General features: G+C 39.3%; 1 protein-coding gene across 35 annotated transcripts in view; it reads right to left on the bottom strand.

Annotated features, from left to right (window-relative positions):
• The window catches only part of ZBTB20 (zinc finger and BTB domain containing 20), a 775686-nt gene that overhangs the window by 166445 nt on the left and 586265 nt on the right, over window positions 1-22976 (bottom strand). Inside the window, exon 1 of one of the 35 annotated variants that reach the window (XM_054700587.1) lies at window positions 16264-18124. The exons of the other annotated variants lie outside the window; for them this stretch is intronic. The gene's annotated coding sequence lies outside the window, so the exon portion shown is untranslated. Of the gene's footprint in view, window positions 1-16263; window positions 18125-22976 lie in introns of those variants that run through there. 35 annotated transcript variants of the gene reach the window in all.

The raw sequence follows: 22976 nt of genomic DNA, 5'->3' as shown, positions 1-22976 counted from the left end.
ACCGTTCCTTCCGCCTGGGCAGCACAGCACATGTTCTAGAGTCTGTGTGCCTGCTGAATGTGTCCCCTATGAATGCTGAGAGATCTGTAGAAATTTAATTAGGAAATGTGTGATAGAAAACAAACACAACAGAAAGGTATGTTAAAGATAAGCCCATTAAAGAGAACACTCATCCGTTCGCACTGGAATTCCATCCACACTGGAATCTCAAAAGTCTCTTTAGTTCACTCCAGACCTGTGTGGGGTCTGGGCTATGATCTGAATGTTTGTGTCACCTACAGTCTGAATGCCCTCCCCCCAGTTCACAGGTTGGGATCCTAATGTCCAACATGATAGTGTTAGTAGGTGGGGCTTTTGGGAGTCAATTAGGCCATGAAAGTCAAGCCTTCATGAACAGGATCAGTCCTCTGACAAAAGGCCCCACAGAGCTCCCAAGCCCCTTCGGCCGCTTGAGGATACAAGAAGTCTGCAACTAGGAAGATATACCTTCATCTGATTATACTGGCACTCTAATTTTGAACTTGCAGCCTCCAGAACTGTAAGAAATAAATTCCTGTTGTCAGCACCCAGTCTGTGGTATTTTGTTATAGCAGCCTGAAAAGACTAAAACAGTCTGCCCAGGTACTTTGGAAATGCTTAGACACACTTCTGACAGGTATGCACAGAGCAGCACATGGAACACATGCCTCAGCGAGCACAGCTGGAGCATTAAAATCAACTCTGGAGGACAGGCAGAGCTGCATTCTGGGTCTGTGGACAGTCCCCAGGTGTGGGCAGAGAGGATGCTGTATGTGAGCATTGGTCTTATCTTCCCGAGAGTTTTCTTCCCTTTCCATCTCCTCCTAACACTTATTTTTTCACTCTTATAACCTCACAGGGGATTTCCAAATTACAGTGCTTTTCAAATACGCTTTATACCTTACTCCTAACCTAAAGGGGAGAGGAGGGAGTATTTTATTATAGATGAACTGAATTTGATGATAAATTTGCTATTTTGGATATCTTTTCTCATTTATGAATTGTGGAAAAAAGGGCATACTTTGTTTAAACATTGATAACATTTCAGAATGTAAGAGCTGAAATGAACCTTAGAGGTTATCTAGTCTAGTGTTACTAACCCAAGCTTCAAATCCAAAATTGCCGAGGGAGGTTTAAAAAATACAGATTTCTGGGCCTCCCTGGTGGTGCAAGGGGTTAAGCACTGCACTATGAAGCAATCAGCAGCCTCTGTAGCACAAATTTTATCCCTGACCGGCCAGGGAGCAACCCACTTGGGAAGCAGACCTCTCCTGACTCACCCGCTGCTCCCCTCAGCAGTGTGTTTCAGTCAGTCTGCATGTTCTGTTCCCCGCACTGTCTCTGGTGAATCCCCCCAGGTTCCTGCATCTCTGGCTTGTACCCCCCCCAGCTCTTGTTTTGCATGCATAAATAAATAAATCTTTAAAAAAAATACAGATTTCTGCACAATGACCCTTCCTCTCCCAACTCCCTTTCTCTGATAAAATGTTAGTTTTGGCTCCTTGCAGTCAGTTATGAGGACCAAGGATCTTAATCACCTTCTTCATTTAACTGATGGGGAACCTGAGACCAGAGATGTACAGTGACTTCTTTAAAGTCACACAGGAATACATTAAATGTGAAGATAAATATTGTGGCCTATGTGAAATTGACCCCATTGACTATATTACAAATTATTTAATTACTTTGGAATATATTTTGTATGTTTGTATGTATAAAACAAAACTTGTCTGCAAACAACTTATGTGACATTCCAAATATGGTTAAGAACAGAAAGTGAAAAAGACCTGCAAGCAGTCAAAATTGGCATCAAGTAGGCCACATATAAAGCCCACAAGTCTCTCTGATGAGCTCTGCTTCTTGCCTTTTTGTGCAGTGAGAGAGATGATGCAAGGTCTTCAGCTCCAGGCCCAGCCTTTCAGCTCTAGTCTCCTGTCTCCAGAAGCCCAGCAGAGCCCTCAAGGACATCTAGTAGGCACTTTAACTCAGTGTGTTCAATTAAACACATGTTCCTTTCGCCACCATCCCCCTCCCCCGACTTGTTCCTGTTCTGTTGCCCTCTGCTTCTGTTTATGATCCCACTCAGACTCAAAATCCTAGTGAACTCTTTGGTGCCTACCTCCCCCCGCCCCCCAGCTCCCCAAATATAATGGATGAATTCTTTTTCTGCCATGTCTCATAAATCAGTTTACCAGTTCTGTTCATTCCCTCCGCCCCTGCCCTAGTTAGGGCCCTCATTTCGTTTTTCTGGACTATTGTGATAGTCTCCTAGCTGATCTGTGTCTCTGGTCTCTCCCTACTCCAATCCATTTTACTCACTGCTGCCAGATTAATCTTTCTGAGGCACAGCTTTTATTATCTTACTCTCCTACTAAAAACTTTCAATAGCTCCCCATTGTCTACTGAATAAAGCCCAAATTCCTTGGCCTTGTAATCAAGTCCTTTCACTATCTGGTCCCAATCTACTTTTACCACTTAATTCCCCATTATGTGCCTTTACACACTCCATGCTCTAGTTAAACTCAACTACTTCTTTGCAGAGTCTTTACATTTGATTCTTGTGGGCTTTGCTCATAGTTTCAGAAATGTTCTTTTCTTCTGTTTTTGTATTCTCATATCTTCTTTGCCTTCCAAGGCCAAAATGCAGTGACCTCTCCAAGTAAAGCCTTAAGTTAGCGCTCCTCAAAACTCCACTATTACTTGACCTGTGTTACTTTCATAATGTATGTCACTTTCTATTTTGGATTCTAGCGAAGCAGACACATGTCTCAACTCTGCTGCTAGATTAAAACTTTTTTGAGGGCAGGAATTGTGTCTTGTTGATCTATGTGTTCTGGCCAGTGCTCCACTCAAAAATATTTGTCTACTGAATGAGTTAATGCATAGATTTTATATGCAAGCTAAACAATGTTGATTGTTTGCGTTCCTAGTAAGATTAGAAGTAGTGCATTACAGAGGGAATGAGGATCTTCGAGACTTGCACAACAAGAAGTAATATGATAGCTAAAAAGACAGACTATAAAAAGAAGATATGAAAACCTAAAAATATTATAGCAGTCTGGAGATAAATAAGCACAGAGGCAAATAATCTTATAGAATAAGGACCAAATGGTTAATGCCACATGGAGCTGCTTGGAAACCACAAAACAATATTCAAATGCAGAGCATTATTTTTATACTTCCACATCCCCATCAGCAGAAATCTAGCATAATTGTTGTGTAAGATGCTGACCCTGAGTCATTTAGAAAAAACTGAATTATGGTGAGTACATGTTAAGAAAACTGGATATGCGTATAAATTTAAGACACTATACATTAAGATGTAATATTAATCATATTAAAATATCTTTTGATATTAAGAGGAGGTAAACTTCTGAACATGAGATATCCTGTTACAGAAACTGATTTCCATAGTGAAGTCAGATATATAAGCACTGTCTCTCTTTACACACGAATACACCTATATATTTTTCTGAATATTGTGGAAATAATTTTTGTAGCATTAAAAAAAGATTCTCATGGCATACAATCTAGGAAATACAGGAAAGCAGTAAGACAAAAATAAATATCTCAGACTTCCAAGAGCCACAATTTACTATTTAAAAAGATAGTTGTGATTATATAACATGTATAATTATATACGACATTTTAAAATTAATATGTAGCATAAATAGTCGAGGTCATTATAAACTCTTTATGAATATATATGGCTCAAAACTATACAAAAAAGAAAAAAATTCTATAAAATGGATATGTCAAAATACATTTAGTCAGTCCCCTAGAGTTGAACATATAGTTTATTTCCCCTTTGCAATACAGATTTATCCTACAAGATATATCATGAGCTGATAATTGTTGAAGTTGAGTAAGGAACTTATGAGTGTTCTCTATGAAGCTCTTTCTACTTGTGTATATGTCTGAAGTGTCTACAGTGACAAAGTAAAAATACTTTTATCTATATAAACATCTTATGTACTATGTCTACTGTACACAATTATTTGTAATTATTTTCTTAGAGATTATAACTAGTTCCCTGGTTCAAAGTCTGATTTCACCACTCCCCAGTTATGTGAGCAAACTGCAGGCCTTCTCAGTTTCAGTTCCTTCATCTGAGTAATGGGTATAAGAATGGTGACTTACAGGATATTCTGGTAAGGGCTCTATGAGAGAGTGTGCATCAAATGCCTTCCACAGTACCTGGCACACTGCTAGTGGGAAATAAAATATCACCTTGAAAAACAAAAATGCTGGTTGCATAATCACATGTGCTGTGTTTATAAAAAGGTCATCACATATGAACTGAGAAACATGCCAGAAATAACATACTGAATGAAGTGTGCATCGCCTACATCTCCAGGCAAGGCACTTATTTTGAAGATACTACCAAATCTAAAATAATTTAGATGTTATGGAACATTTTCTACAGGCTCAATACTGAGCTAGATGTTTCATGTATATTTTCTCATTTAATCTTCACAAGAGTTCTCTGAAGCAATTACTACTATGATTCTTATTGTATCGCTAAGGAAACTGAGGTTTAAAGATAAAAATTAACTTTCCCCCAAATGACAGAAACAGGGAAGACCTCTTTCAAACACAGGTCTGAAGTCCTGGCATTCATCCTTGAGCTGTTAGAAGTGGCCTTTAAGATCCTGAATCCTTTTGAATAGACCTCAGTGTCTAATATTTATGCCTCAGAGGCAGATTTGAATTTTGGACAAAATTTTGGCCCAATTCTGAAAGCTTAACTGGACCTCTGGTTTGAGTATATTTTTCCTTCCTGTCACTTTAATCAGTATTATTTATTTAAAAAAATTATTATAGATAATAATTTTAGAGAAGAAAAAGGGTTCTGCATAAAATAAGCTATTTTTGAAGATAAATATCTCATGGTCCAAAAAGATTAATATCTGTCTTGATTTTAAACAATGATTTAGCATTGGCTTGATTATCTTATGTCTAGTGTAAAATAATTCATTATTCAACAGATATAACATAGGCATGCTCTTTAGAATATCTATAAAATGGTCTATATTTACATATTTCACTTTAAGTATATGATTTTAAATGTGTGTGCATATCTGTGTATGTGTGAGTGAAAGTCTGAATTTGGAAAATGTTGTGAAAATCTGAAAAAGGTACTTTTTACAAATATTATGAAAAATTAAGTCTCAGCAGGTCACAATATAAAAAATTGTTAGATGGCCAATTAAGACTATTGTTCCAGGTCTGGGGAGGCCACTCCTGGCAATGAGCTCTAGACAGCAAACACCAAAAGGGTTTGCTGCCACTCCTCTGCCTCAGACAGTACATTTATGCATCTGGATTATAAAAATGTGCCAGCTCTAGCAAGCTCACAGTACTGAGCAAAGTGCTATAGCTACAGCTGGGGATTTGTCGTTCAGGGCTGGCTCTAGTTACTAGGTTTTTTTTTGTTTGTTTTTTGGTCTGTTCCTCCCTGGGGGGCCACAGTGGGGTGTTTTTAGTGGGGTGGGGTGGGATGAAGGAGGGAGTTTTTGTAAGTTCTATTTTGGATTTTGGTGAATAGGAAAGCAGGGAATTTGCCAGCCTGTTACTCAGTTATATTGAAACATGATGCAAACTGCCTCAATTTGAAGCACAGAAGGTGCTGAAAAATTTTTCTGAGGAGGTCTTGAAATATCTAAGCCTGTCTTCAAGGAAGGACGTGTTTCTTTCAAAAATCACCCTATAAATAATAGAGGTACATTGTTACCATTTTTCCTATCCATGACCCCCAAAGTTACCACCCGGTCAGTCATTCCCAGGAGAGTATTAAGAGGAATATGCCAGAGTATGGGCCATCTTTACAAAGTAATTTTGACACATGCACACTTTTGAGAGTGTGGGCTGTACATGTTTGAATGAGTTGTATTTCCATCTATGCATTTCCAGCCTATTTTCCTAAATATTCATGAACACGTGTGTCCAGTATAAATATAAAGTTGCACGGATAGACAGGTCTCTGTTTCCAGTTCCATACCATCTTGAAAATGGCTCAGCTTTCTAGAAACATAGCTACATAACTAGTTTCAATTTGAAAAAATGCTCAGCAAATGTATGCCGGTCATAATGGCAGGTAACAGACCATTTATTGAAGTCTTGAAACAAATAGAAAACAAAGTCCAGGACACCATCACAGAACAGAGCTTCCCTTGTGAGATCCTCTCGGTTAAGTAAGCATTGAGTGAGACAATAATAAAACAAATACCCATAGGCTCTTCAAACAGCAACAACCAGCTCAGGGTTAGCAATATTTCTAGACCTTGATGGTACAATCATGTCCTCAACTTTTGCTTTCAGACACTGGATCGTTACTTAGGTAGCCTTTATCATGTCCCCCCCCTCCGAATTTGTGTTGAAGATGCCCTTGAAATTAGATCATATTTGTTCCTGACAAAGCATATGCATTTTGTAGCATCACTCTAAACCAATGATTGGTTTTAGCTCTATGAAGAAAAAAAAACTCCAACAACCTTTCATGCTGAGATTTCTCATGTTATTTCTCAGCACAGAAGTGATTTTTTTTTTAAGTTGCATAAAGCCTAGCAAGGTTTAAGTTTTCCCAGCAAGGAGAAAGTGTTTTTCAGCTGTTAAATTTTTCAGATGCTTTTTTTGAATTTGGATAAAACTCAAAAACATGTTTGTTTTAAAATGTAAACCTTTTTATGTATAGAGGTTTGCATATAGAGAAATGCTACTACTATGTTTAAAGGTACTTGCGTTTGAAATAAGGAAGTTACAGGCTTTTAAATATAACAACTGCATACTGGCTTATGAATGTCTCATTAAACACTAACATAAATATGATGTTCTGGAATATGATGCACAGGATTTGCGGATAGGATCATGCTGCTGGTGGATGTATTTCTGTGTGAGAGCAAAGGGTGATCAGGTTTGAGAGCATCCTTACAGTCAGCTAATATGCTTTGAAAGACCTTTTCCTCCAGTTGCATGGCACTCTGACCTAAATCTGCTGGATTCCTCAGCTTGTTGGCTGGGTCAAAGTTGGCATAATATATGGGATTTCATGCACAAAAATAATGAGGAAACACATTGAGGTATCATCAGAGAGGCAGAGATGAGAGTAAATCATCAGAAGGTCTGTCACCTGCCATTTTAATGGGCTTAGTCATTTTAAGTTAAGCAAATGTAGATAACGCTGAATGGGAAAAGATATTCTCTTGATCTACCTATTTTAATTAATCTGTTTCATTGCTTTGGCTGTGAAACTTTTTTTTTCAAAGATTTATTTATTTATGCATACAAGAACTGGGGTGTAAGCCAGAGTTGTGGGGTGGGGGTGAGAGGATTCAGCAGAGAGAGTGGGGAGCAGAATAGGCATATCTACTGAAATACACTGCTGAGGGGAGCAGACAGCAAGACAAGAGAGGTCTGCTGTGCCATGTGGGTGAGTTTCCAGGCCAAGCCGGGAATCAAACTCATGCTGCAATGGCTGGCAATAGCTTGATAGTGCTATCTTTAACCCCTGAACCACCAGGGAGGCCTGCTTTCAAACATTTTTATTCATGACTCACAGTAGGGATAGTATATTTTACACTGTGATCCAATGATTACTTACATACATAAATTTGTGTGTGCACCAGAGGCAGAAAGTAACCAGTCTATCCAAATTTTAAATCTTAAGTTTCTTCACAGCTTAACTGAGCATTTTATTGTTTAGAAAGTTAAGATGAAAGTCTGGAAATTCAGTACACATCGAATTTTTGATCCAGGACTTTTCAAAATTAAGAAAAGCGCCTGGTTCTCTGGTTTAGTGTTTAGTCTACAATTTCATTATTTCCCTTTTTCATTCATGACTTATTCATTTAGTCACTCAGCAAACATTTATTAATAGCCTACTCTATGCCTTACACCATAGACTGGTATGTTTCTTGGCCAATTATTTTCATAGTTACTTTAGGATTTATGACAGGTTTGACCAGATAGTTCCTGAAAAGGAAAAGCGAGTAAAGAAACTAATCATGGTGTTCTGTATCTGGCAATCAAGAGCCCTGAAAACATCTCTTCTAACCCATTATTGTGGCTAGTATAGAACCATAAGTCTATTTTTGTTTACTTTTTACATTTAATATTAATTAAGAATATTGAGTGCTACCATGAGATTTTAATATCAGAATATTTGAAAATAATTTTCCCTTAATAAGGTCCTTATCGCATTTTACATGACACAGAAACAATAGCTATACAATTTTCTCATGTTACATACATGCAGAAAACTGACCATTATCTACTTTACAGTAATTTTGAAGATAAATGCATTAAATCATATGACGTCCTAAGAAGAGGAATAAGTACACAGAGCACTACTGCCACCAGAAACAGCGTGAGTGCTCCCCTCTTGGTGCGGATGGTAAACATACAGCAAGAAGGCAGGTTCTAAATATTCCCAGTTTTTTTCAGATGGGCATGGCCTTCTATTCCAGCAGAAAGTGTTATAAATAAGCATATAGCTTGATCCAATTCAATTATGTATATGGCTCTTTCAGAAATGGTCTGGAAATTCAGTACAGGATAGACCAGGACTTAGGAAAGGCAGAACACTGAATGATATGCAAATTGATGAGGTATGAGTCTTTCTCTTCACCAGGTAAGGCACGGCTCATAGTTACCAGGTAGGCCTTGCTACATAGTCATGGAATTAATAGCAAGAGTTGCTACTTTCTTTCTTTTTTTTTTTTTTAAGATTTATTTATTTCTGCATACAAGAACTGGGGTACAGGCTAGAGGTGTGGGGGTTGGTAGGAGGATTCACCGGAGACAGAATGGGGAGCAGAACAGGCAGATCTACTGAAATACACTGCTGAGGGGAGCAGTAGGCGAGACAGGAGAGGCCTCCTGCACCATATGGGTAGCTCCCTGGCTGGGGATTGAACTCGTGCTGCAGTGGCTGTGGATAGCTTCATAGGTTGTGTCTTAACCCCTTGTGCCACCAGGGAGCCCCCCCCCCACTCCTTTTTAGGAAAGATTTATTATTATTTTTTATTTTTATTTATTTTTTTTTTTGTGGGACCCTAGCCGGCGGCCGGGGAATGAACCTGCGCTGCAGAGGCTGTGGGCAGCCTCGCAGCCCAGCGCTCAACCGCTGTGCCACCAGGGGAGGCCCAGGAAAGATTTATTATTATTTATTTATGGATGTAAGAACTGGGGTGTAGCCAGAGGTGCGGTGAGTGACAGGATTCACCAGAGACAGACAGAGTGGGGAGCAGAACAGGCGGATCTACTGAAATACATTGCAGTGAGCGAGACAGGAGAGGTCTGCTGCGCCATGTGCATTAGGTATCTGGCTGGGGATCAAACTCTTGCTGCAATGGCTGCTGATTGCTCGATAGCACTGAGACTTTAACCCCTACACCACCAGGGAGGCCCCCAGGAGTTGCTACTTTCTAAGAGTGAACTGCTTTGAGGGTTTTAAGAGAACTATACTGTATTATGAATTCACTGTTTTTGGGGGGGGGCTTATGATTTTGGCACTATTAAAATGTTGTAATTAAACATTGTTTCATAAACATAATTATAGGCTACTTTTTCAAAAGACCATCTTAATAAGTGTTAGCTGTGTCAAGTTATTCTATTTTCAAAAGGTTCTTACTCTGTACAAATGACAACTTGCATGTGCACCTTGGTACAGGAAAAAGTAACTGCTAAGGTCACATAAGTAGGGGTAGGGCAGGTGTTATGCACTGAAGTCCAAAGGAGCCAGAAGCATGGACAGAGAGCTTAAAATTGTCCCTCTTATGTTTGTGCATTGTTTCTATATGGAAAATTACATTTCTCTGAGAGTATATGTGTAAATATGCATCTGCTAGTGTTTTGGCAACTCTAAGTTACCTAAATTAGTTTTGATCAACACTGTCGGATTTTTAAACCCACCAACGTAATAAAAGCAAGTTTAAAAAAAAACACAAACAAACCCTACAGTACATTGTGTGCTCTGCTGTTCCAAGCCTCGGCTTCAAGACAAAAGGAGAGCGAGACTTTGTTATTCGCTAGCTGTTAATAATCAAGAGAAGATCTGCCAGACAAGCTCTTCCAGGGCTCTGTCTGTCTGGTCCAGGTATATACTGCAGTACACAAAGGGCTTTGCAGGGGGAGAGAAATGAGTGTTCATGGACAATGATGCAGCTTTCTTAATTAAGATTTTCATTACTGATACATACATTAAGTTCTGCAACTGCAAGAGCCAAAGCACTGTCATGTGCAGGTAGATGTCCCTGATTCCATCTTTAGGCAGTAAAGCTAAAACATATTAAATGTGCACCCAGCAAATGCTATGGGAGCTAGGAGAGCCCCAGAAATATTTCTCTTGGAATGCAGAGCGACCCCATTAAAAGTAAATTTGTAATGCATCTAATAGGCAGGAGAAAAGCCCATACCAACAGGCTGTGTGTGTGTGTGGGGGTGTAGATGTGCATGTGTTCCCGTATGGGACTGCTTTGAGGTCCTGTACCACAGACAAAGGTAGCTGTAGCTGACCTAGAAATAATCTCTGTAATGACAGCAATAGCTTAGGTCTTAAAAGGAACTTTGATCTTTAAGTTTTTCAATGCCTATTGTTAGAAAGGAAATAAATGACTGATTTTGGGTCGCTTTGGGGAGATGGTAAAGGTGTATGTCCACAGCTGGTGCATGTCCCTGACTCAGTCCCTCTGGGTCCCTTAGTCTATTATTTGCCCTGGGTCCTTGGATGGGTGCTCAAGTCAGCATGGTCTGCCAAGAGGCTTACAGTACCCAAAGAAATAATCTGACTATGGTGTGGGGAAGTCTTTCTTCTTAGATCAAGTTATATTTATAAAAATAATTTTGCTAAGAGATGAGAGGAAAACTAAAATCCAGCACAGTCCCAGAAATGAATAAAGTTCATAATTTTGATTCCATTTTAACTAAATCCTAGCTTGGTTTAGAGTGGCTGATGCTGTTCCTGTGCCCACAACTCTTTGCTGTTTTACTGACTTTCAGATGCATTCCTTCCTGTTTCAAAGTCTGCATCCTTCTGGGGGGCTACCCATACCACTCCTGTTTCCTCTCTACAGGTCTCCAACTCTTGTCATTTCTAGAGTAGAAATGAGCACTAGAGGTTGGAGATAATGAAAGATCTTTTTATCACAGTAGTCAAAAATTATACATTCATTTCTTATTAGGTAAAAGTATTTATCTGGACTTTAAGTGTAATCCCCCATTTTCCAAGAAAGAACGAGCCAGAATCTAATATTAAAGTGGCTCGAAATAAAATCTTCAAAGTGTTCTGACTCTTGCTTGGATAAAGGGGAAAATTCTGAATAATAGTGGCAAATAAGGTTTTTTTTGAATTCTTGCACCAAGACTCACATCTCTGAAGTATTTTTCTGAGTATTAGTATACATTTCTGAAACTCTTTTTCAGAGTTTGGGGTAGAGTGGTGAACACACATCCTGCTGTGAGGTGGCTGGCCTCTGGACCTGTTCTAGATGAGGATGTTAGTGATCAGCAGTAATAAGATGATGAAGAAACTAGCTCCTGATAAATAAACGGATAGATTGTGGACAGATATCCTGTCAACACATAATTCACGCATTTGGGTAAAACTAAACAGTGACAAAATTTCTCTTCATCTTTACTGAAAGGTATTGTTAGAAAACCAGTAACATGTGGAACCTATTGGTTCCTATTCATGAAGAATAATATAGTGGACATCAAGCATGGTGGTGATGGAACAAAGCAGGGAACAAATCCCAGAAATTAATTCTAACTGGAAACCTCTTATCACTTTTCTTTGTTTAAAAAAGATTTATTTATTTATGTATATAAGAGCTGGGGTGCAGGCCAGAGGTGTAGAGGGGTGAGAGGATTCACCAGAGAGAGTAGGGAGCAGAACAGGCAGACTGACTGAAACATGCTGCTGAGGGGAGCAGGAGAGAGACAAGACAGGCCTGCTGTGCCATGTGGGTTGCTCCCTGGCCGGGGATTAAACTCATGCTGCAGTGGCTGCCAATAGCTTCATAGTGCTAAGACCTAACCCCTTGCTCCTCCAGGGAGGCCCTTATCACTTTTTTTTATGTAGTTTTGGCTAGATTTTAGGAAACAGTCTGAAGGTGACTATAAAGTGATTTAGGGGTCCCTTTTATATGTGTTCAGTCACATGCTTCTCTCACCCAAAAATGCAGGGTTAACTTACAATTAGACATGATAATTATTCTCCAAGTATTAAATGCATAGGAATTTACAGGGAGGAACTAAAGGTGGGATCCATTTTAGCCCATCACAGTATGAGAGGTGAAGGTAGCCCATTTTATTTATTTATTTATTTATTTATTTATTTATTTATTTATTTATTTATTTATATTTTTATTTTAAAGATTTTCATTTATTTATTTATACAGCAGCAGGAGTGGTTTGCGCGCCATGTGGGACCCTCACTGGCAGATGGGAATCGAACTGGAGCTGCAGAGGCTGCGGGCAGCTTTGCAACCCAGCGCTCAACCGCTGCGCCACCGGGGAGGCCCAAGGTGGCCCATTTTAAATGAATATCGGGAAATGATTCTTTGGGATAAGGTGGGTGTGACTGATTTGTCTTCAACATTTGGAGGAATGAGGAATAACAAGGAGACTAGAGGAAGAATCCATTAAAAAAGGCCAATGAAAGGAAGGAAAGTCTTAATGATATCACTGCAAAGATACTGTACTTAATGATACAGTACAGATACTTTATACCTCAAGTATAAAGAGCTCTTGACCAAGATACTTCTGTAAGTGCCCTCATAGAATCTTTGCATAGGGAGGCTGTATATATAATATCTATATATCTATCTGTAGATATAGATATAGCACATAGATCATCTTTCTTTATCATATAAACACATCCCTCTCCAGCTTCCCCAAACCATATTTGGGGAAGAGAAAATAACGGTGAGAAAGAAAGAACATGAGCAACATTCATATTGTTACGAATACTCAACATAAATTATCATTACTGTGTTCCCATTTGGCCTCCAAGTCTAAGCTATGTTCCAGAGGCAAATGTATAATATGGGTAGTTTTCTAAGAGCATCCTAAAGTCAGACATTCTATCCTCTGAGCCTTGGGAACCTTGCATGGCCTCCAAAAGCCTGGAGCAGCACTGAGGCCTGGCTCCTCATCACATCTTCACATGTCCTGGGGACTTTCGCTGCTCAGGTAGAGAAAATGGCCTGTTCCGTGCTTGGTTGCTATCACTCTCTTTAGCTTGTGGTTGGCCTAAACAAACTTCTCTACCATCTTTAACAGGTTTTGCCTCTCCTTTGCTCCCTTTCTGAACACTAAGGACTTAAGGCACACAACTTTCATGAAGACAGGTTTCTGCAAAAGAGAGAGAAAGTGTGCCCAGAGCACAGGTCATTCCTTATCATCTGTAAATGACCTTTGCTAAAGGAATGCTCCTATTACACCTTGGAACAGCTTTGCAAAAGAACGCCTGCCCCTCTGAAAGGCTTGGGAAACTCACTCTCACAATCCAGACACTCCTTAACTCAAAATACACAGAAGACGCCTTGTCACAGTTTGTACTTTGGAGGCAGAGGTTGACTCTGTCACTGTGGCATTTCTGCCTCTCTAGCGTCTTTCACTTTCCCTGAAGTTGCGGCAAAATATTCCATTTCATTAAGTATGTAGTAATACACATGGGAGTCAGAGAGTGAGGAAAGGTGGAGGACACTGATGACATGGCCTCTAGCACTTTATTTATGAGAACATCCAAAAATCTCTATCTACATCTGGTAGAAGAATAGTGTCAATTCTGCCCTGGAGACATGGATCAGGCAATGTTGCCAGTGTGTAGCTTTCCCTCCCCGGTATTTTACTGATTCTGGAGTCTGATGGCAGTGCTCAGATGATGATTTTTACATTCATGTGCGTGAACAATTAGCTTGCCCAGGGGGTGGGGGGTGATGCCAAAGAAACATAAATAAATGTAACTGGGGAAAGCACTAATCACCCCTGACCCAGAAACCCTGCAGGTCCCTAACTGGTGCTTTGCTCTGCAATGCATTCCCCAGGAGGTAGTGAGGATGGGTGTTATGATCAGAGCAAAGGAAACAGTGCTTGAAGTGACCTCATAGGACTTTACTGTCTATGCTGTAGAGAATGAGACTAAAAACTAAATATGCATTAGATTGGTTATTGCTCTTTCTAAATTTTTTATTGTGTTATTCACCTTTTCATTATTGATTTATAATCACAAAATATTAGGGCTATGTCACAAATATTTTCCCCAGCTTTTAGAAAAAATATATTCTACAACAGCAGATTTTTATTGTAATAGAATTCAACGTATTTTCTTTAAAAGTTCACATTTCGGTTGTATGCTTGGAAAAAGCATCTCATAGCCCAATACAAAAGCATTCATTATATGGGAAAAATGATAAAAATAGACAATTACAGCTATAATGTAGATGCAAAGAAATGGGTGGTCTCGTTGTTGGTGGAAGTATAAATTGGTACAACTTTCCTGGAGCACTGCTTAGCAATAGAAAAATTTTACTTTGACAGTTCCACTGCTAGAAATTTATCCTAACTAGGGAGAGACTATCAGGCAAGTACATTTTTATAAATGCACATGTATATAAAGACAGTTATTGTTCATTGTTTAATTAGAAAGAAATTCTAAATCTTTTAAATATTCATTAACAAGTGATTGATTCAATAAATAATGCATACACTGGAGTATAATATAGCTGTCAAAAGGAAAATGTATTTTTTATATTTATTAACATGGAAAAATGCTGATTATAATGTTGAGTGGAGTTTCCTCTAAGTTTGACAATTGTGGGTGATGCATTCAATCCTTACAGGACTTACAGGACTTTAAAAACTCAAATACTGAAAATAACCCAAATATTTAAATTTACAGTATAGTTAGGTAAATTTCCAGTGAGATTTATAGAGCATTTGTAACTACACTGAGAAGAATGTATTATATAATATTTAGTTAAAAGTAGGATATAGCCCTATACATATGTGTGCTCAGTTATGTTAAAATGCAGAGAAGAGACTAGAAGGTGACCTAAAAACTGTTAATAATAGTTGTTTCTGTGCAGTTGGATTATGGATGTTTTCTCCTTACTCTATACTTTCTTAATATTTTACAATAAATGTGAATTATAGAATCATGAAAGAAGTAAATTAAAAAAAATACAGCTGCTTTGCTCAACAGCTGTTGAATTTTACCCCAGATGCGCTTGCAATTTAGTTTTGAGTCAAGTGGCCCTAATGTCATTTCCTAAAGGGAGTCTAGCAGAATGGAATGTGTTCAAATAAAGGAAAGTCCTCACTGCTACCACCTCTCTCCCACTCACCATTTTATGATGCTTACATTAAATATAAATAAGGAATCTTACCTCTATTCTTCATGTCTTCTTCATATCTTATGTTACCAGAAGCTATATTTTAATCTACAGTATACTCTGGTCTTAGTTTGAAGCTGTTTTTGGAGACTGATGTCCAGGCCTAGATTAGGAATGGAGTCTCACATATTTATTTCAAGTGGTAGTTCCCTTGACTACTAAGGGGTTGCATAAGGTCTTCTGTAGTTAATTACCTTTCTTTCTCTTCTTTCTTATCTGCCCATTCTTTCTTTCTCCCTCCCTCTTAAATATATAGCCTTTCTGTGTTGTTAGGTGGCAGGTCTTAAATGTGTATATTTACACAGTACCAATACTAAACTTCAAACATGTGATCTAATTGTTCCTAAATGATCATGTTTTAGCAAAGATGATAGCAGAATTCCTTTTCCGCTTTCTTTATTTTTTCTCCATTTCCACTGCCATGATCAAGATTATCTCTTACCTCTACTTGTGCTCCTTCCAAGCCATTCACCACAATGAAGCTAGCTTGACCTTTTTTTTTACTTTACATTTAATTTCAAGATTATTGTAGTTTAACATGTAGTTGTAAGAGATAATGTAGAAAGATCTGGTGTGTACCCTTTACCCAATGTTGTTCAATGGCAATATCTTGTATAACTATAGTATAGTTTTACAATCAAGTTGGTACAGTCTATTAATCTTAATTCAGATTTAACCAGTTTTATATGTACTTATATGTGTGCGTTAGTCCTATACAATTTTATCACATGCAATTTGTAACCATCACCAGTCAAGATACAGAATGGTTCCTTCATAAGGATATCACATGCTACCTTTTGGTAGCCATAGTCATCTCTTCCCCACACTCTCACCTCTGTCAATCACTAACCTGTTCTCCGTCTTCATAATTTTGTTTTCTTAAGAATGGTACATAACTGGAATGATAAAGTATAAAATCTTGAAATTGATTTTTTTTCATTTAGTGTAATATCTTTGTGATTAACACAAGTTGTATTATCAAGAGCTCATTACATTTTAGTGTTGAGAAATATTCCATAGTATGTATGTACATAGTTTATCATTTACTCATTGAAAGTAACTTGAGTTGTTTTCAGTTTGGGGCTATTACAAATACGGTTGCTATGAATATTAAAGTACAGGTTTTTGTGTGGCTATATTTCCATCTCTCTAGAGTAAATGTATAAGAGTAGTAACAACTTTTTAGACTACAAAATTGATTGTTCCACACTCCTTAAGTTTGCTTTCTCATTGTCTTGAGGATAAATATAAATGATCCCAACATCAGGCTCTATATCCCTTCAGCCTCAACCTAGGCTGTTCTTTACCTTGTTCTCTCTAGTCACTATATTGTCAGGCTTCACCCAGGCTGTTCCCTCTGCCTAGAAACTCTTCTGCTACCTAATCTCACTTGTTTATCTTTTTCAGATGTTAATCCAAAGGTTACTTCCTTGGGAAGCTTCTCTTCAACTTCCAGGCTCACTTAGACCCCTCTCTTATATTTGCTCTGAGAGTACCTGCCAATTTTATTTCATAGCATTAAGCACAATTTATAATTATAAGTTCTTTCATTTGACTATTTGATAAATATCTATCCTCTAGTCCCCAAATTGTAAGCCCCAGTTGGAGTAGGGCAGAGACTGTGTTTTTTGTACTCACCATTCATATACTCAGCATTTAGTAGGCATTTGTTTTGTGTTTAATGATATTTGGCTAAGACTTTTAACACAGATAGCCTTGCACTCAAGTTCTATCTCTATTAGTTGGCATTCTTGTAAAAGTTACTTCATCTTTTTATCTTCAAAATCGGGATTATAATAGCATCTACTTAATAAAAGTAGTTTTAAAGATCAAATCAGATTGCCATAAAAAGTATTTTGTCTATTGCCGAAAGCAAGGCAAGCACTCAATAATTTATTTCTTCTTCTTCTTAGTTTAACAAGAGATGATGTAAAAAAATTTTTTTTCACAACTAGGTTTTAGAAAATAATCTTCATTAACTGTCCCTCCCCTGGGGTTCTGATTCTGGTAACTTTGAGAATTTAAGGAGAGACCCTCAGTTTAGAACTGCAATAACTACAACTACTGAGTATAACTCCAGATATGTCTTCTTATAAGACAGCCTTGTTTGGCCTTTTAGCATTGGTTTTTACTTCCTCCTCACTTGGTAATTCCTCCTCTCGTTGTCTAGCCTGTGCACCTAACGGTAAACAGTGCCTCCTTCCCACTCTTGGTTTGCAGAAAGAAGTTTTCTAAAGCTTACCTTTTCCCTCATTCTGTAAGCTTTCTCATGGAGGGACATCATCCTGTTGGTGAAACATCCCTTGGTTCTTATTTCTCAATGAGGGGACCTGATCTTATCAAAGTTTGTAAATACAGGAATTTAACCTCTTTCTCTTAATTCCTACTTAGGCTAGTAGGAATTAGTGGCTTGGAAAAGTGTTCCTGTGCAGATTCAAATTACCCCTGGGAGGACTTTACCAAAGGAAGGTTTAGAAAATTTCTAAGGTTTTGGGCCTCCGTGCTGGCTTAGGGGTTAAGCCTCAGCTCTGCTATCATCACTGTGGCCTGAGTTCAATCCCCCCACCAGAGAGCAAACCCACATCTGGTGCCGCAGACCTCTCCTGTCTCGCTCACTGCTCCCCTCAGCAGTGTATTTCAGTAAATCTGTCTGTTCTGCTCCCCATTCTGTCTCTGGTGACTCCTCTCACCCCCTACCCCGCATCTCTGGCCTACACCCCAGTTCCTCTAGGCATAAATAAATAAATAAATAAATATGTCTTAAAAAAAAAAAGAGAAAACTTCCAAGGTTTAGGTTGAAGGGAAGGCAGGGAGCAAGCTTATTTTACCTTTTATTTTCAATCCAGGCTTTATAAAATATTTTGGTTCTCCAGCTTTCAGCCTTTTTTTTTTTTTTTTTTGGTGGGGATGTCTTATTTTTCAGTGAGTTTAGATTTTGAGTGGGGAAGAACAGTGCTATTTATTGGACCGCCTCAAAGATTCTAACACTGAGTTTTATCCTTTTGTTTGGAATATTGTTCTGTTCCTCTTCACCTTTTTCACACACTAGCCATTTTTCAAGGCCCAACTAAATTACATTTTTACATAAAAGATTTTTATCTCTCAAGGCTCTTTTTCATGAGTGAAATCCTATAGTACTTACTGGACAATTCCTTTTGGAGTTGTCACTTACTGTCTTATATGTATGTGAAATACTCAATAGTATAACTTCTCTTCCTTACTGAAATTTAAGTTCCTTAAGAGCAATCAAGGACAGTGTTCTAAATTTATGTTTTAGGTCCCCTACTTAAAATACTTTTTTAATATTAGATCATTAATAATATCTTATGGGATGATTACACTTGAAACTGGCCTACTGACCAGACCTTGCTATAAAGATTGAAGTTACAGTTGATATGTTTAGTGGCTGGATAATTTCTGAAGGTGTTTTGATAGTGACCAAAGAAAGAAAAAGCTAACATGGGTGTGCTCCTGAGACGTGTATCAGTGCATGTCTAGATAGACATATAGGCGGTAGAATTTAATCTTATCTTGTGCTATGTTTTCATCTTAGCAATGCATTCCCCCATTTTCCTTTATAAAAAGCATATGGCATGCATGGTCTGATAGGTAGAAAGGCTAAGAGAAATGCAAGCAGAGGGAGGGAATGTTTCTGGCTGTGGCAGAGTTGGTCCTACGAGTGTTTCGAGTCCCTAAATCAGTCAAAGGATTGAAAAAAATAACCATTATTATCACAGGAAAAAAAATGAGGAAGGGTCCTGAAAATGGTATCTGAGCAATGAAAGACAGTGTATATTTTAAAGATCACGGAATTTAATTTATTCAACCTAAATGCATAAAAGTACAGGTGGGGACATTATTTATGCAGGTATATGCAAATCACTTTATAAAATAGGCAAAGCCCTTCTGCTTTTTATAAGTTGCCAAGGTGGTTCCTGATATTTTAAAAGCTATGCACCTTTAATGTAATTTCCTAAGACTTGGAATCCCTCTGTTGGAGTCACAGTCATTGTCAGAGCAAGTTTATTTTTTTCCTCTCCTCTGGGACATTAACAAGGCTCTCATAACCATCACAAAAAGAGTGGTTTCCACAGAGATGTGACTGGAAAAATCCCTTGGAAATTGCTGAGGAGCAAGTCACAATGTTCAAAGCAGAGAACATAGGCTTTGAAAACATGAACCCATCTGACCTCTTGAATTTAGTACAGTGAATTCCTGAGCTCTGAAACATGGGGCCCGGCTGTGCATGCCATATTGGTGCTATAAGACTGGCAGTAGGTTGGCTGTGGCATGGTCTATTTCAAACTCCTTCACAGTGCCCAGTGTTGCATGTTCCCAGATGACATTTGGTTGGCAGAAGCTGGGCCTCCAAAGCTGGCATTCTGGAATGCAGCCCACTGTGTTTTGACAAACACATAATTGACCATCTGATCGCCAGCCTACGTTCTATACTCAGGTCACTAGGGGGACCTGGGCTTTCAATAGGTCCCTACTCCTTGTCTTGTTCATCTTCTCAAACGTTTCTCTAGGAAGCAATATAGAGAAGACTTAAACACACCCACGCATATACTCCCATTTGCAAAAGAGAACATGGTACTTGAAACATAAGCTGTTGAAAATTTTCTTTAAATTGTCCTGGCAGCCCAAAGTGAACAAGAGAAAAGCACACTTATGGTGAACTCTAATTCAGAAAGAAGGAATGAATGTACTGAATTGTTTCAACACCCGGCTGAGCATAAGTCGCAATTCAGCTCAAAGACTTGGAACTGCTTACGAAAAGGCAGCAATGGGGAAAAGATAGGAAACTGGGACACTGACTTCAGGGGGGCATTATTAAAAATTGTTTCATTATCAGGTGAAAGGAGAGAAAAGCAAGGAACTGGCAATGTCTTGTTCTAAGCTTCCTGCCACTCCCCCAAGTTCATTTTGGGTAAAGGAGACACACATGTCAAGAGATGAGTGGGCAGCAGCTGGAGTTGAGGTCAGAGCAGATTAACTTGAGGTCTCTGGTAAAGCTCCTATAAAGATGTATTCTGGCCTTTCTTCTAGAAGGCAAGGATTATGCACTGAGTCAGGATATGCTGGCATTATGCAAATGCCAGTGTCTATAATAGCGCTACCAAATTACTTCCCCTCCGGGCCCCTACCCACGGCACATTCGAGGCCCCTGATGTTCACGTTTGATCTGGTCTCCCTTTCCCAGCCAGTCATCTCCCCTCTCTCCAGAATGCTCTCTTCCTAAAACATAAATCTGTTCAGAATTTCAAAGCTTCTTAACTCAGTAGCATCAAGTTGAAACTCCTCTGCAGGGCTTATAAGGCCCTTGGTATCTGCCTCCTGCTCACTTTCCAGCCTCATCTCTTATGCTCCCCTTTCACGGCTGCTGCTCCACATCTAACTTTGTAAATGCTCGTTTTTTTTTTTTTTTTTAATCCTGATCAAGATTCCTTTTTATTTCCCCTCGCTCACATCCACCTGGTAAACTGCCATTCATTCTTTAGACTTTTAAGACTCAGCTTGGGCACCTCTCCACATGCAGGTGGGCACTCCCTTCTCATCCCCCTCACTACACCTTGTATATGCCTCCATTCTGGTGCCTATCACATGGCATAGCCTTTGTTTACTTATTTATCTCCCTTGCCAGGCTCTGAGACTCTTAACAAAAGGCAGCATTTCTTATTTATCTTAGAGTTCCCAGATAACTTTCCTTAAATGTTTGCTGACTGAAAACTGAATCAAGGACTGTGCAGGATAATCAAAACTAAGTCAGACAGCTTCTATAAATGTGGTAGGAACCTAATGGAGGCAGAAGATCCCAGCAGTGAGGCACTTTCTGATAGTTAATTACAGGGGCTGGTGATTGGTTGGGATGGGTAAGGTGTAAGTAAGACTGTGTAAGAGAGGAATGACTTTTATTTATTTTTTTAAAGATTTATTTATTTTTATACAAGCCCTGGGGTACAGGCCAGAGGCACAGGAGGGTGAGAGGATTCACCAGAGACAGAGCAGGGAGCAGAACAGGCAGACGACAAAAATACACTGCTGAGGGGAGCAGCGGGCACGACAGGAGAGATCTGCTGTGCCATGTGGGATTCTCACCAGCCGGCAGGGATCAAACCTGCACTGCAGAGGCTGTGGACAGCTTCAGAGTACGGCACTCAACCTGCTATGCCACCAGGGAGGCCCAGAGAAGAATGACTTTTAAAGAGGATGTCATGAGGAAGCAAAGTTTTAGTCTTTTCAAAACGTAGTTTTTAATACTGAAAGGTAAAGTCCTGAGAATGAATCTGAATCATAATCAGAAAGGTCTAATTTATAAGAATCTGGTTTCCCAAATAGGAAAAGTCTGTGCTACCTGCTTCAAGGCAGCATTGCAGGTTATGGAGGAGTCCTCATTGTTTCTGCTAAAGAGTAATGGAATGGAAAACTCTTGGGGGGAACATCTGGAAACTATTCAGTCCTATTGAAATCTGTGTCAATCCAGATTGGGACTTTGGATTAAATGCATTGCTAAGGAGAGAAAGTCAAACAGGCAGAACTCCACACCTGTCTGGAGGAGGCCATTGAAGAGATACTAGGAGCTGAAAGCAGCAGGGAGCTACTGTTCTGATCTGTTCCCAAGGAAATTTTCTTTTCCCTTTGATGGGCATCTGGGGCACCACCCCCAGAGCCATCAGCTGTGACTTTGGGGCACTTGAGGACAGCAGGACTGTTACAGGCCCTGTCACCCTTGAAATAAAGGCAGCCTCGGGATTTGTAACAATCCAAACCTGCATGAATCCTGGCCCAGGGGTGGGATAAGGTCAGTGGGTACATGAGTGGACTATCAACATTACCAATCGTATCTCTGGTGAAAAACTAGATCTCTCTAGAAGCGGCACGACTGATAGTTGATGTAAGCATAGAATCAGTTTCACATTTTCCTACGAGCCGGGGACAGCCTTTCAATTACATTTTGTATCTCAGAGGTCAGTCCCTCGATTTCTAATCTGTGACACAGGTCTGCGGTCCCTTGTGCTGCTGTGTCTGAGGCTCACCCTACAGTGCTGACGTCATAATAGCTGAGCCGTGCGGGCAGGAGTGCACTGTGCTGACTCATCCCTGGTGATGTGAGGATTCATGCCTTGTCTAACACAGAGCTATTATGTGAACTGTTTTTACACAAAAGAACTGTAACAAAAATGATTTGCCAGTCAGAGGACTAGAAATATGCAGTGCTAGGTAACTGAGGTGGGGATGTGGAACCACACAGTGGTAACCATAAGCATGCACGCTGACACCCTACCAAACATTGACAGACCCACTCTATCAACACTGAGAATGAAGAATAATAAGACGTGTCAGGGGCAGAGAGGACCCATCCCTGCTGTATAAATGCATTCCACACGGATCAGTCTTCGGGGAGTTTAATCAATCTCCTTTCTCTGTCAAATAACTGTCACTTTAGACTTTAGCCTTAGCATCCTTTGGAGAATTCTGTTCCCTTAAATATCTTTGCCACTAGTTTCTAGGAATGTTAGTAGAAGCCACAGACAAACCTAAGAGCCATGGGAACACCCTTTC

Source organism: Talpa occidentalis, unplaced genomic scaffold (genome assembly GCF_014898055.3).
Source record: "Talpa occidentalis isolate TD23 unplaced genomic scaffold, MPIMG_talOcc4v2.1 talOcc4.4, whole genome shotgun sequence".
NCBI classification, from domain to species: Eukaryota; Metazoa; Chordata; class Mammalia; order Eulipotyphla; family Talpidae; genus Talpa; species Talpa occidentalis.
The sequence above is the reverse complement of the archived record's forward strand: the minus strand, read 5'-3'. Positions and strand labels throughout refer to the sequence as shown.